The following is a 13,326-nucleotide window of genomic DNA, read 5'->3' on the forward strand; positions in this document are numbered from 1 at the left end:
GAGAACTAGGGTTGCTTGGTCTGGAGAAAGGGAGGCTGAAGGGAGACCTTATCGCTCTCTACAACTGCCTGAAAGGAGGCTCTAGTGAGGTGGGCACTGTTCTCTTCTCCCAAGTAAAAAGCAATATAATAAGAGGAAATGGCCTCAGGTTGCGCCAGGGGAGGCTTAGGCTGGATGTTAGGAAAAACTTCCCTAAAGAAAGGGTTATTAAGCACTGGAATAGGCAGCCAGGGAAGTGGTTGAATCACCATCCCTGAATGTATTTAAAAATCGTATAGATATGGTGCTCAGGGACATGGTTTAGCAGTGGGCTGGTAGTGCTAGGTTACTAGAGATATGTTAAAGGTTGGACTGGATGATCTTACAGTTCTTTTCCAATCTGAATGACTTTGTGATTCTAAATGAGTTTACTTCTTGCCTGTTGATTTGTCTGTCTTTGAAAGTTTCTTTATTTTTCATGATATAAACAAACCAGCAGCTCTTGAGCTGTCTCACGGAGGGTCTCAGAATGGAAAATGGTGTTACAAACTACTGTGCAGGGGGAAAAAACACTTCAGCAAGCTCTCCACCATTAAAATAAATCTCAGCAAAAGAAATAGGCAAGAAGAGCTGAACATTTTAAGATAATATGCAAGATGGGTAGGACCTACATCTATCATTTTTATTGCTGTAAAATAAAGCAATACTTTTCTATAATTCCTTTTAAAATTTAGGAAAAGCAGTGAATTAAATCCCTGTAAATAAGCTATCAGCAAGTGCTGAGACAGCATTGTCTGTAAGGCTAATGATGCCACACCTGATTTAAAACTGAAAGCAGCTCATGGAAATTTGAGACTACTACTAACGACATGCACTAAGCTCCAGAAGTCTCTCCTTACCTCATTCTCACTTAGAGTAAGAATACAAACCAGAAATTTTTAAATCCACTACTGCACTTCATCTCACAGCTTCATATCATTTTCACATGACCATCACTGTATCATTTGTAACTTGAATCTGTCTCTGCTCCCTAGCAAGCAAGATTCTGCTCCTGGAGATTTTTTTATTATTATTATTGTTATTTTATTTTTGTTTTCTCTTCTCAAGGGTGACTATAAAAAAGGGCTGCGAAAAGGGAAAAACATCCTTGAATTTTACACACCCAACTCATTCCAGCTCTGCTATCTTTGTTTAACAGGGTTCTTCCTTCCTGCTATTATTACTAAATCTCACAGCTTACTTGACTCAGCATTGAGTTGGCAGATGATGTACAAAAGAAGGAGGATTTCTTACTTACTAGCTTCTGTCACCAATACATTCTATATACCTACACACTGGCATGGAAAAAACTCTTCCCGTGGAAGGCTCTTAATCGCATTTTTCATGCATTGTTGCTGATATGTTTAACTTTTTTGTTTCACGACTCAGCAATGAAGCAGCCATTGTTTCCAAAGTGCTGAGCAAGTCTGACTGTGGGAATGAGAGACGTGCAACAATTCTAAATTATCTCTCCAGTGGCTACAGATTGAGGTGTCCAGGCACAGAGGGAGAAGGCAGAAGCAAGGGAAAACCTAACCGCAGAGAAGAAAGAATAATTTGGCAACAGACCTTTTGGTGTAGTTATATGAATGACACATTCTGGTTCAATTTCTTTTCCTCGTTTTTTCCAGTATTTTATTCCTTACGTAAATTTCTGCTTTTTATGCATTTAATCAGGTCCATCCAGATATATAGCACATGACTCATAAGGCCAAGCATGTTTTTAGAAGCTTACCTGTCTAAATCCAGAGACCTGCAAAACCTCAAATGTAAATTTGATGGTGTGAAACACCAACCTCTTGTTCTTTTTCCTTTGGTGAAATCCTGTTCTACAAAACCTTGTGCAATCTCACCATGAAGCAAGTTATTAGAATGCAAATAGCATTTAAAAATAAGGCTATCTCAAACATCTTTGGAGAGTACTCTGCTTTTCCCATTTCTGCAATTTTTCGTATTAAAGAGCTATACACTGGATCTGCTCAAGATTCGTATTTGCAGAATATATTTAGATGACAGTGCACATGCCTCAGGGATGTGTAAGTATCTGACTTTAGAATAACATACACAGAAAGCCTTTGTGAGCTGCAGCAGAAGAGATTAAAAAGATCAGAGGTACATACATGTATTTGAAATGCAAGTTGCAAGCGTATTTTTTTTTGGTAAGAAAATTTTTAAAACCAACAACAATCAGTTATCATTAAAGATAGTAAAAATTAATGCACATAACTTCAAAAGAAGGGATCAACTGAAGAAAATTATTACCAATACCTGTTAAATTCTTAGTAAAGTGGTCAGTTCTTCAAATATCTGCGGTTAGCAGCATCCTATTAATCTTATTTTGCCAGTCCCAGGAAACAAGCAGCTTTATTGCTATCGGAGATCACCTCAGCTCTCTGAAAAGAAGGTGTTTAAAAGCCATGGAGTGCTGCTCGTGACAAATAAACTGCTGATTTGTGCAAGATAATAAGCCTCAGTAACCATATATACACACATACTGCTCCTGAATTTGCAAACATAGCATCATAAAACTATTCAGGTTGGAAAAGACCCCTGGGATCACCAAGTCCAACCATCATCCCTACTCTACAATGTTTTCCCCTAAACCATATCCACCAATACCGCATCAAAACAACCCTTACACATATCCAAGGATGGTGACCCAACCACCTCCCTGGGCAGCCTATTCCAGTGTCTAACTCCTCTTTCTGTGAAAAAATGTTTCCTAATGTCCAGTCTAAACCGACTCTGTTGCAGCTTGAAGCCATTCCCTCTTGTTCTGTCACTAATTACCTGCGAAAAAAGGCCAGCACCAACCTCTCTACAATGACCTTTCAGATAGCTGTAGACTGATGAGGTCTCCCCTCAGCCTCCTCTTCCTCAAACTAAATACTCCCAGCTCCTTCAGACATTTTTCATAAGATTTTTTCTCTAGGCTCTTCACGAGCTTCATTGCCCTCCTCTGTACTCGCTCCAGCACCTCAGTATCTCTCTTGAATTGAGGTGCCCAAAACTGGACACAATACTCCAGGTGTGGCCTCACCAGTGCTGAGTACAGGGGGACAATCACCTCTCTATTTCTGCTATATACATGCAAGTATATGACTGATTCAATCTTAAGAATAAGGGTATGCATAAACTTACATTTGCACTTTTGGCAGGAGCCCAGCTGCAGGAGCCTGTGACAGGCTTGGTCCTTAGTCTGCAGTATAGAAGAGCCAAGTGCTGAACTGAGCAGTCACATTAGGTACCTGAAGTGAAAAGATAAATATATAATCCACAGGATCTATATAACCCACTGCACTATATAATCACTCAAAAAATATGTGGAATTATAAATATACTTTCTAAGTTTAAGCGTGTAGGGAGGAGAATCAACACTACTTTGCTGAAAGCCTGTTAGTGACCCAATTCTATAGGCTGCTATTGTAATACTCAGTGCTTGCTCCCATTTCTCTGCAGTAATCACTGCCGGAACTCCAACTCAAATCAGTTACCTACTGATTAGCAAGCATATATACAGTAGGGTAAAAGGATAATAGACAAGAATCTAATGTTTTTAAGGATACATTATTCACATTCTAACACCAGCTGCACCAATCATTAGTCAAAATACAGGGAAGCAACTGGAAAACATTCAAAGTATCAGTTTTCATGGCTCAAGCAAATAAATATGTAAACCTCACAAAATCACAGAATCATCAAGATTGGAGAAGACTTTCAAGACCATCAAGTCCAACTATCTGCCCTACAACCCCTAACCACTAAACCATCTCCCGAAACACCAGGTCAACCTGTTTTTTGAACACCCCCAGGGATGGTAGCTCTACTACCTCTTCTGGCAGCCTGTTTCAATACCTCACTGAAAAAAAAAGTCCTCACAACTTATTCTGTACGGGTGAGACTACCTTACAATAGCACTCAATCCAAAGCAGAAGAGCAAAAAAAATTCATTAGCAGTGGAAATGGTTTAATCCAGTACAAAGTCAATTTATGCACAGAACCAAATAATTACTTAGAGCAGTTTGAATCTGAGAGATTATCCGTTGTCACAAAGCCTAAAACAATGCAACTATTTAGTTCAATTAGGCTACTTGATCACAGTTCTCAATTAGCTACACAGAGAAAGGATTTAATCATAACCCACAATATAAGAGGTATGAGAGTCAATGCCATGTAGTAGACCTCCACTGAAAAGTGCACACTGTGAAAAGCTAAGATAATTAAGTCTTGGCAAAGCTCTTCAAGGATGGTCTGAACTGACTGAAATATAAAATAAAATTGGATACATTCCTAAAAATATTCTAAATATGGGCTTAATACAAGTCTTCCTAGATTAAAGTCTTGGGTTCAAATTACACCAGCGTCAGAGTAGATTAGCATAATTCTTGCACAGATCTCACATTTAATAAAAATTTTAATAGTGAAAGAAGACAATATTCAGGGGACAAACTCCAGATTTTGAGACAAGATTTAAAATAAGAGTCACATGACAGTTTGGTGGATTTATATCCAGGCTGATCCTGTCATTTGAAGCATCAAGCAGTATTTTGTCAGAAGTATCTTATTCCAAAACTTACTCCTAGCATTTTGACAAAGAAACACGGCAGTCCCATTTAATTTGGAGAAGGCAGCTGTTCTATATTGAGAATTGTGACAATGCTGTTCCAGCAGATGAATTATGACTTACGTGCCTGGAGACCTGTACACTAAAGACTTCTCATAGCCATGACCTTTGGAAAAGCATGGAGCAAGGGGAAGGAGGGGAAAAGGAAGAGGAACAGGTAGACTCTAGGGAAGAGATATTATTATCCTCAGAACCCACAGAAACCCTAGCAGAAGAGTTTGATATTTACATACACCTCACACACACCGAGTACTTCAGTGCTTGTTCCACATAACTCAGGACAATGCTGAAGTCTACAATATAAATAAATCACATTTTAACTTTGTTTTTCCTGTCTTTCCTCCTCTCTCTCTCTCTGCCTAGGATTAAACATGAAAAGCTTATCTCCTTGGTTTTAGCTCCAGAGTGGCTGTAAAACCTCAAGAGATCAAACATCTCTTTTGCCATTTCAAGTACTGAACTTGATCCAAAACATGAAATATCGTGAAAATTAGCTCTAGTTGAAATAATTATAACTTACATTCACCTTTGGGCTTCAAAGTCGGCAGAAGCCCCACCTCTAATACTGACGACTATAATTCTCTTCTGAAGTTCATTTGATTTAAGAAACATTTTTGCCCTGCAGTAATATTAAAACCAAGTATTTGAAAAAGATATTTTGAACCTCTGTCCTCACTGATTTTATAGTTAAGAGAGGCCATCAGATCACTCAGTTCAAGAAGGGCAATTCTGTGGTCAGCCATATGAACAAGCTTACTTCACACGGTGAGCAGAATTGCTGTCTGGGCACAAAAGCTTCTGAGTAACCATGTAAGTACTGTTTGGAAGGAAGAAGGGCTGCCAGGCTAAGGCAGATACTACCAGCCAGTCCCAAAAGGCAACTGCCTACCCAGGCCAGCCCCACGCTGAGCAGTGCCATGGACTGTCTCCCACTTGTCCAAATCTCTCTCTCCTCTTGCATGTCCAAGATCTGTGGGATATTCCATGCAACTCTCAAACATGCAAGTAAACAAAAATGCAGTTGTAAAGTTAACTTAAGTACAAACATCAGAGATGCTCAAACCACCCTGGTGTGTTGCAACTTAGAGGTATCTTCAAGCCCTGCCTAAATATTGCAGATGGGCTTGCCTTTGCACTGTTTGGGACCAACATGCCAACTCTAGACCAGACCACTTTGCAGCAAGTGGCCCAGGTCACCATCTGGCTCCAAAGGAACTTCTTCTGTGCACCTACATTCAAAGTACTTGAAATAAAGTGTTTTTTTAAGTTTTAGACTGAAATGTGTTGCATGCCAAAGGGCACAATGTGGGGTCATTTGAGGGTATAAAGTCAGCTGGAATAGAGCTGACTTGCTCTGCTCACCATACTAGCAAAGCTTGCCATAGGCCATATCTAGAGCATCCAGAACAAAGGCTTAATCAAGCTAAGAAGTCAATTGAGCCTGCATTTCCACTTGGAGGGAAGCTGATTTATTCAGGGAGCAAAAATAGTTTAAATGGATGGCTGAGGCCCAGAAGCAAAACATGGACCATTTTTGAAATAGACTAACAGTGTCAACCACCCATGTTACTCGTGCTTTTATTACATCTTTCAGTAAGTTATGCAATAATGGTAATATTATACAAGCATAAGCAGCATTCCAGCATACTTTTCAGTCAGTGTTTATCACCTAAAGAAATCATACAAATATATTGCTTTATTTAAATTTCATGATTATGCACTACAAACTACCAGGCTACCTTGATACAAAGCTATTAAGGTTCAGTCAAGATTACACAGCTATTACCAGTGAAGTTATAGGTACATATCAAGTACAAATATACACCTCTACTTTAGGAATATATCTATACTCCAAAACCAAAAAAAAGTGGTTTTCACTGTTGATGACAAAGCAGTAAGCTGTATCGGCAAAGAAGATTGGTATAATGTTCCTCATCAATATAGAAGCCTTCAAAAAACCAAAACCCCACAGTAATTATTAAATCAATGTTACTTTATCAGTGAAACCGTTTGGCTGGTGAGGAGAATGCTGCAGCATAACAGCAACCCAAAGAAAGCACTGATTTAGCTACTTAAGACTTCAGGAAATTTCAGGAGACGAAGGCTGGCTGAAAGGCTGTGCACTTTAGTTTTGCAGGAAGCTGCCCCTAAATTGCTGCGTTTAGAGGTGAGAAAGGAAACTCTTCTCCCTGCCAACACATTGCCCAAGAGAGGGGGGAGCCATCCTGCTCCCAAGGGCTCTCCTAAAACTAAGCTGGCAACACATGCTGCCCATCCTCTGCTGTGGGCTGTGCTGTGGGCCCAGGTTTTGGCACAGTAGGAAGCAAGGCAGAAGAAGGGAATTGCTACAGTGCTGTCCTTGTTTCCATGACACGTGCTTTTATAACTTGTGCTCCCTGAGGTAAAAGGCATAATTTGGACTCAACAGCTGACAACTCAGCAGTTCTCTGCCTGTGGGATAAGGGAAAGCTGTCTCTGTTGTAGCAACAGTCTTTGACCTCACTCCAATGCCAACTCCAGACCATGCTTGGAAAGGAGGGGAGACATATGCCCTTCAAGACCTTACACCCTGACCAACATTCATACCAATGGGTTAGGACTTATTTTTAGTTTAAGCACTTTCTCCTTGCAGTGAAACCCACTCACTACTAGGAGTAATTCCAAGAGATGACAGCAGAGAAAGGCAGATAACAGCGAAGTGGCAGAAGTCCCTGCTGAGAGTTTCTGGTTCCTGCAGGAAGCGTAAGGACCCTGTAGATGCACAGTGGGATGGCTTCCACAGCCTGCAAGTTTTTAGGGATTACAGATCTTCCAGAGAGGGAAGACAGCCATGATCAGCAAAAAACTGATGGTGCATATGAAAAACAGGCCCTGGGAATTTTTCTTGGTGTCAGAGGAGAACCTCCAGGTATTATTAATTCTAATTAATATCTGTTAGGTTAGAAGTAAGTCAATAAAGGCAGGCAAAGATCACAGGAACCCATGCATTTGCTGGTGATCAGTATCCTAGCTGCCCCTCCAACTTCCCCAGAGGCAGGTAAGAAAACAGCTCTGGCTATCTAGGAATTCATATAGCCTCCATCATTATCATGCTAATCACTCTGAAAGAGATCCATGAGATCCTGGAATAGATGCCTGAGGACATTTAAGTGCTTCCAAAACCCCAAATTTTGATGCTTAAACCTAAAACAAACATGTTCCAAAATCCCATTTAGCTGCAGCTAAGTATCCGTGTGGGAGAACAGTGATAATAAATTTTGTTGGTATCAGTATGCATAAATGCAGAGTCTCATTTTTGACAGGGGCACCAACACCTGCGTGATGCTTAGATACCCAAGATTCACAATGCAGTTATTTCCCTGCCTGTGTCTACTGATGAAATGTGGGTAGAAACACAGAATCATATTCTGCAGAATCGCTTTTCTTTAAAGACACAGAAGAAGAATGTAGCAGTGGTGCTCCCTCTTCTAAGGCAGCCCAGCCACTGCAGCACTCACTGGGATGTGGGAAACACCCCTGACCACCCCAGAGACCTGTCAAAGCCAGGATGGAGACTCTCCAGTCTTTCTGTAGATGACTTTTCTCTCTGTGACTTAAGGAACCACTGACTGAAAGCAGGACTCCATGTCCTTGTGAGAGGGCAATCACGGGAAGCGAAGGACCAGGGGCTCCTGCTCCCAAGGACTGTTTCTCTCTTTTACATTAAATTGGTTATGGAATGAAATATGCCAATGAGCCTGGGGGCACAGGGTACCATCACCTGTCAAGCTGTATTTAGAAATACTTCTTTCTTATTTTTAGACAGAAATTTGATGCCTAACAATGAAAAAGGATTTGTAACTAAATCTCAGGGGAAAAGATGCACCAAAACATTGTACCAGTTCAATTAATCCTAGCTAATTATGGAAAAAGGAGTAAAACTCACTTTAATACTTGTTCTCCATCTCCCCAGGCACATAAATCAATGTCTAACTCACAGGAAGCAGTGTCCCCTCTCAAAAAAACACTGTATCTTGTTTGAATTCTCAATGCTTCTTACCTATGCAAGTGTCTTAAAACTTCCCTCATCAGACCTTTCCTGCTAATTAACATCCCTTCACTTGAATCAGCTCTGTATTTCTTTATCAGTCTCAATCTAATATCCCAGTGTTTATTGTAACTGTCCTACATCATTATGCATTACTGAAAATGGAACAAAATTAATTCCAAAAAAAGTTTCCAGATTTCTTTTCTGTTTTCCCTTTCATTATACAAAAGCTGCCCTTCAACAGCTTAAATAAGATCATTACAAGATAGTACTATCATTTAAAACTGTATCAGATAATTCTTGCTTTCATCCAACCAATGTATCAACAAAGAGGAGCCCCTGAATTCAGCATCCTCCACAGTACTCTGAGCACCAGCACACAGCACAAGTGGAGAATAACCTCGTTTACCTGGTCACATCATCTATTGAGTCATTTGCAGAAAAAATAATCGATCTGCGTAAGTCTTGTGATGCACTGCAGTGTGCAAGACAGAGTCAGTGTTTATAAACATCTCTATTGTTTAAGACTGCCAGACACATTCTTCTTGAGGTACTGTTTCATTGGTCAGGTGGAATTTTTACTAACATACTTATTTTAAATGTATCGTTCCATAAGGCACAAGACTTGCTGTCAGTCATGCACAGGACTAAACAATATTAATATGCATGCTCTAAGAGAGCTGTTTTCTAATAGACTTACAGACTGCTCTAGCATTACCTATGGATATTAATAAATTCAGATTATTTTTTTTACATTTACTAAAGCTCTGAGCTTGCCTGATGTTGAAACAGACATGACTATACAGCCACAGTCTGTAACTCATGAAGCACTTGAAAATTAAAGCCCTGTGAATTCCCTGCTAAAGGAGCAGCAGCAGCTTTGCCACCTGTGAAAAGAAGTTTCCCTAGATTTCTTGGAGAGCCTCTCCACCCATATTGCTGTTCCCAGGTATTCCTGAGTTGCCTTGGGCAAGTCTGTGAGAACACCCTCACCTAAAGGTTAAGTCTCTCCTTTCCTCAGAACACCTGTAAAGGGATTTTGCACAATCTAACACATAGATAGTGCTTGCCACTGGTTGCTCTAAGTGACTAAAGCAGTAGGTTTGGAGAGTGCACAATGGAAGCTCTTATCATTTAATAACGCTGATAAAAAGTTTGAATAGGTGAAACAGTAACAGTGATAAGATTAAATGAAGTAAAGACTAAGTAAACAGAAAGCAAACAGAATCAGGTATCTACTGACTGCCTAAAAGCTCTGCTCTCAAACCAGCTTCAAGTCAATGGATTTTTAAGCTTTCCAGTTGTGGACTTATGCAACATTTTGCAGTTTCAATATACAGCCCTGCAGCCTCCTGGCACACTAGACTGTCTTTTCTTAGTAGCCTTAGCACACCTCTCGGCAGTAACCTGCAGACCTCTACCCAGCCAATGACAACCCATGCTGAGCAATACTAACTAACTACAGATAGCACTACTTGTTCTGTGGATCCACTCCTTGCATTTGCTTCTGTCTCTTTCATATCCTAATCCTTCCCCTCATCAAACACAGTTTTTGATCTTGATTCAAAATGGGGCCCAATCCAGGATTCTTCTATGCTCGTGCTTACCTTTATCACCAAAAACGTCCAGAACTGGTTGAGAAAGTCAAGCACAGACTGTCTGCAGATCAAGGTCATGCATCCTTCCCTACAGGATCTGCAAAGCTTTATATATAAAGCACATCTGCAGGGATGGATCTACATTCAACAACATACAGCCTCAGCTGGCATCACCACATGCTGATTTTTGTGGGAACACAGACCTTAACCTTCCTCACAGATACTAACTCTGTTGAATTAAGAGTTTTAAAAGAATTTAAATAATTCTTCTACACTAAGGAAAAAAAGGCAGCACAGACTTCCAGGTGAGATACCAAAGACAAATCACATTACCTTAGTTAAGAAGCTGGGTCTCAAACACAGCAGAAAGCTACTCAGTGCCCGTGTTTCCCGAAGAGAATTTGACAGGACATCTCCAGCTCAGTTATGGAATATGAATATTTGATTATTTTTAAAACAGGGATTTTAGTTGGTCGAAAAGAATCGAAACCACAATTCCTACGCAACAGTTCCCAGCCTAACACTCCCTGGCACTAGATGATCATAGTACCTACCCAGAGCTGTGCTCCTCATTGACAGCAAACTTCCCAGGCACCTACCACCGATTACAACGAAAAACCAAACCCTGCATACGATCGATTCCTACAGGAAGCAAGACGCAGGAACACCAGCACAAAACGCCCAAGTCCAAGTTTACTTACACGCGTCGGATCTTAACACGGGAACTGATGTTCTTCCCAGAACTACCTCCAAGCCTACCCAGATCTTTTTTTTCAAACGCCATCTCCCAGCGCACAGGACAAGCCCAGCCGCGACGCCGGGGGCTCCCCGGCCGCCCCGGGCTCGCCGCCTCTCAAAGCGCCGGATTTATTTGTTTTGTTTTGTTTAAGGGCGCTACTTATTTAAAAAAAAAAAAACGCAATCATGGTTAATAACAACAAAATATTTCCAAAGCACAGACGAAGAGGCACAAACCCTCTTTCACCCGCCGTTCAGCCCCCGGACCCACCAACCTGCCGGCCAGCGGAATGAGCCGTGTGACACAGCGCAGCCTCTATTTAAGCCGCAGGATCCGGGCAGCGGCAGAGGGGCCCTGCTGGTTCCCCCCCGCCCCCCGCCCCGGCCCCGCCCGCGACCCCCGCCGCCACGAAACCTGGCGAACCCCCCCCCGGCCCCGCCGAGTCCTGTCCGGGCTGCCAAACCCCCCCCCCCCCCGCCCCCGCCTCGCCGGCACCTCCCCGGGGCGGGAAGAGGGAGGGAGGGAGGGATGGAGGGGGCATCTCTCCTCGCACCCTCCCCCGCGCCACCCCTTCCCAGGTGCGGGCGGGGAGCCCCCGCGGCGGGGCGGCCAGCGGCCCTGCCCCGGGCCCGGCACTCACCCGCCGCCGCCCGGCTGTGCCTTGCGGCAGCCGCATCCCGCGGAGGGCGTGGGGGGAGCTGCCCGCGGCGCGGCCCCGGCCGGCCCAGCTGCAGCGGGCAGCAGTGCGCAGCGCCGACAGGAAGGAGGGATGGAGCCGGGGCGGGAGGGAAGGAGGGAAGGGAGGGAGGGAGGCACGGAGGAGCAGGGCTGGCGGGCTGCCCGCGGGAGGAGCCTCCGCCGCGCACCGCCCGGCGCCGCCGCCCCCGGCCCGGCCCCGCCGCTCGGCCCGGAGCGTGCCGCCGGTGGGCCTGGTTGTCGCGGGTGGAAGCGAGGCGGGATTTCAGGCTGACACAATGACTAAGCCTTAGCTTAGTGGCGAGGGGGTAGCGGGGACCGCGTTGTTAGGAGATAGCGCAGCGGCCGCTGGTTTCGCTGGGTGCCCAGCGGGCACCCGAGAACCTGCTGCGGGGGTGGGTGAAGTGAGGGGGCCGAGCTGGTCGTTGCAGGTTCTCGCCGTGACACGGTCAGATGTCTCGGTTAGGAAAATACCGTGTCCCCAGTGCTGCCGCCCCTCCAGGGTCTGAGGTGGTGGCCCTGGCCTTCCCAGCCCGGGAGACCCTTGATTCGTTTTAGCATTGTGTTTGCCTCTAGTTGTTGAGGTCTGGTACTTGACCTCCCAACATTTTTTTGAAGCCACAACAGCTAAATGCCAGCCTCTCTTTTTAAATGAAACCTAAAATCCTTGCAATCCCACAGTCTCAAGAGTCAGGCAATTAAAAAAATACATACCATGGGGCCCATAAAATCAGAGGAGCTGGCAAGCCTGCAGCTCCTCTCTTGTTCTCCAGTAAACCACACAACAGGGAGAAGAAGTAACTGCCTCCCTTTCTTTGCATTTTTCTGCCTGCATTTTCCTACAGAGGTTTTCCAAGTTGCCACAGATTGTTTTTCTTATAATCTAGATGATAACTACAAATACTTGTATGGAGGTCCTGGGCCAGACCTGTGTCTCATCTTGACTCAGTAAGTGATGTCAGGTCCCGTAAGCCAAAGTCTCCTCCCACCCTGCATATACCCTGCTACAGACTATTGTGTAGAGAAGAAATCATCTAGTGTTTTGTCCCCTTTCCAGTTTTTTTGCTTGTGCAAAGAAAATTGGGGCTTCAGTAGGCCAACAAGAGACTGATGAACCTTGTGGTTAGGTCATGCATCTGAACATGAGTTCAGATTTCTTCTGGCTCGAGAGCATGCTTGGCTTCAGGCCTTGTATCCTGAGACAGTTGTCTATCCATTGACCCACGTCACCTTCTCAAGAGGAAGGATTGAGTCTCCTTATACACATACCATTCTTGGAAAAGGGGATTTTTATAAACAGGATTTGGAGAGAAGCCCTGGGCTGTGAATCCCAAGCAGAAGCTGGCATTTTCTCCTGATTGGCATCGAAACATTTGTAACTCGAAGGACAGACCAACTTTAAGAGAGTTCTCTTGGAAGACCTCTCTTGGTAGATTTAAGCAGTTACTTTGCAGCACAGCAGTCAGCTCTCCACAGTTCCAAATCTGTCCGCACTGGGAAGGTCTTTGGATGGCTAATTCCGTGGTCTAGACTTAACTCCAGGCATCAAGATGTTTGGTATTGTCAGCTGCCTAAGACCATTTTTGCTCTTTCTTCCCTGTTGCCACTCTAGCCCAGAAGCCCT

General features: G+C 43.5%; 1 protein-coding gene across 8 annotated transcripts in view; it reads right to left on the bottom strand.

Moving 5' to 3' along the window:
* The window catches only part of LIFR (LIF receptor subunit alpha), a 57,050-nt gene extending 45,292 nt beyond the window's left edge, over nt 1-11,758 (bottom strand). The window contains exons 1-3 of one of the 8 annotated variants that reach the window (XM_051642285.1): nt 11,647-11,758; nt 3,160-3,266; nt 2,287-2,411 (exon numbers count right to left, since the gene is read on the bottom strand). The gene's annotated coding sequence lies outside the window, so the exon portion shown is untranslated. Of the gene's footprint in view, nt 1-2,286; nt 2,412-3,159; nt 3,267-10,600; nt 10,621-10,968; nt 11,133-11,242; nt 11,361-11,646 lie in introns of those variants that run through there. The other 7 variants (XM_051642287.1, XM_051642286.1, XM_051642284.1 and 4 more) reach the window with 7 other exon arrangements.
* Between the last annotated feature and the right edge of the window lie 1,568 nt (nt 11,759-13,326).

This window comes from Apus apus, chromosome Z (assembly GCF_020740795.1).
Source record: "Apus apus isolate bApuApu2 chromosome Z, bApuApu2.pri.cur, whole genome shotgun sequence".
NCBI classification, from domain to species: Eukaryota; Metazoa; Chordata; class Aves; order Apodiformes; family Apodidae; genus Apus; species Apus apus.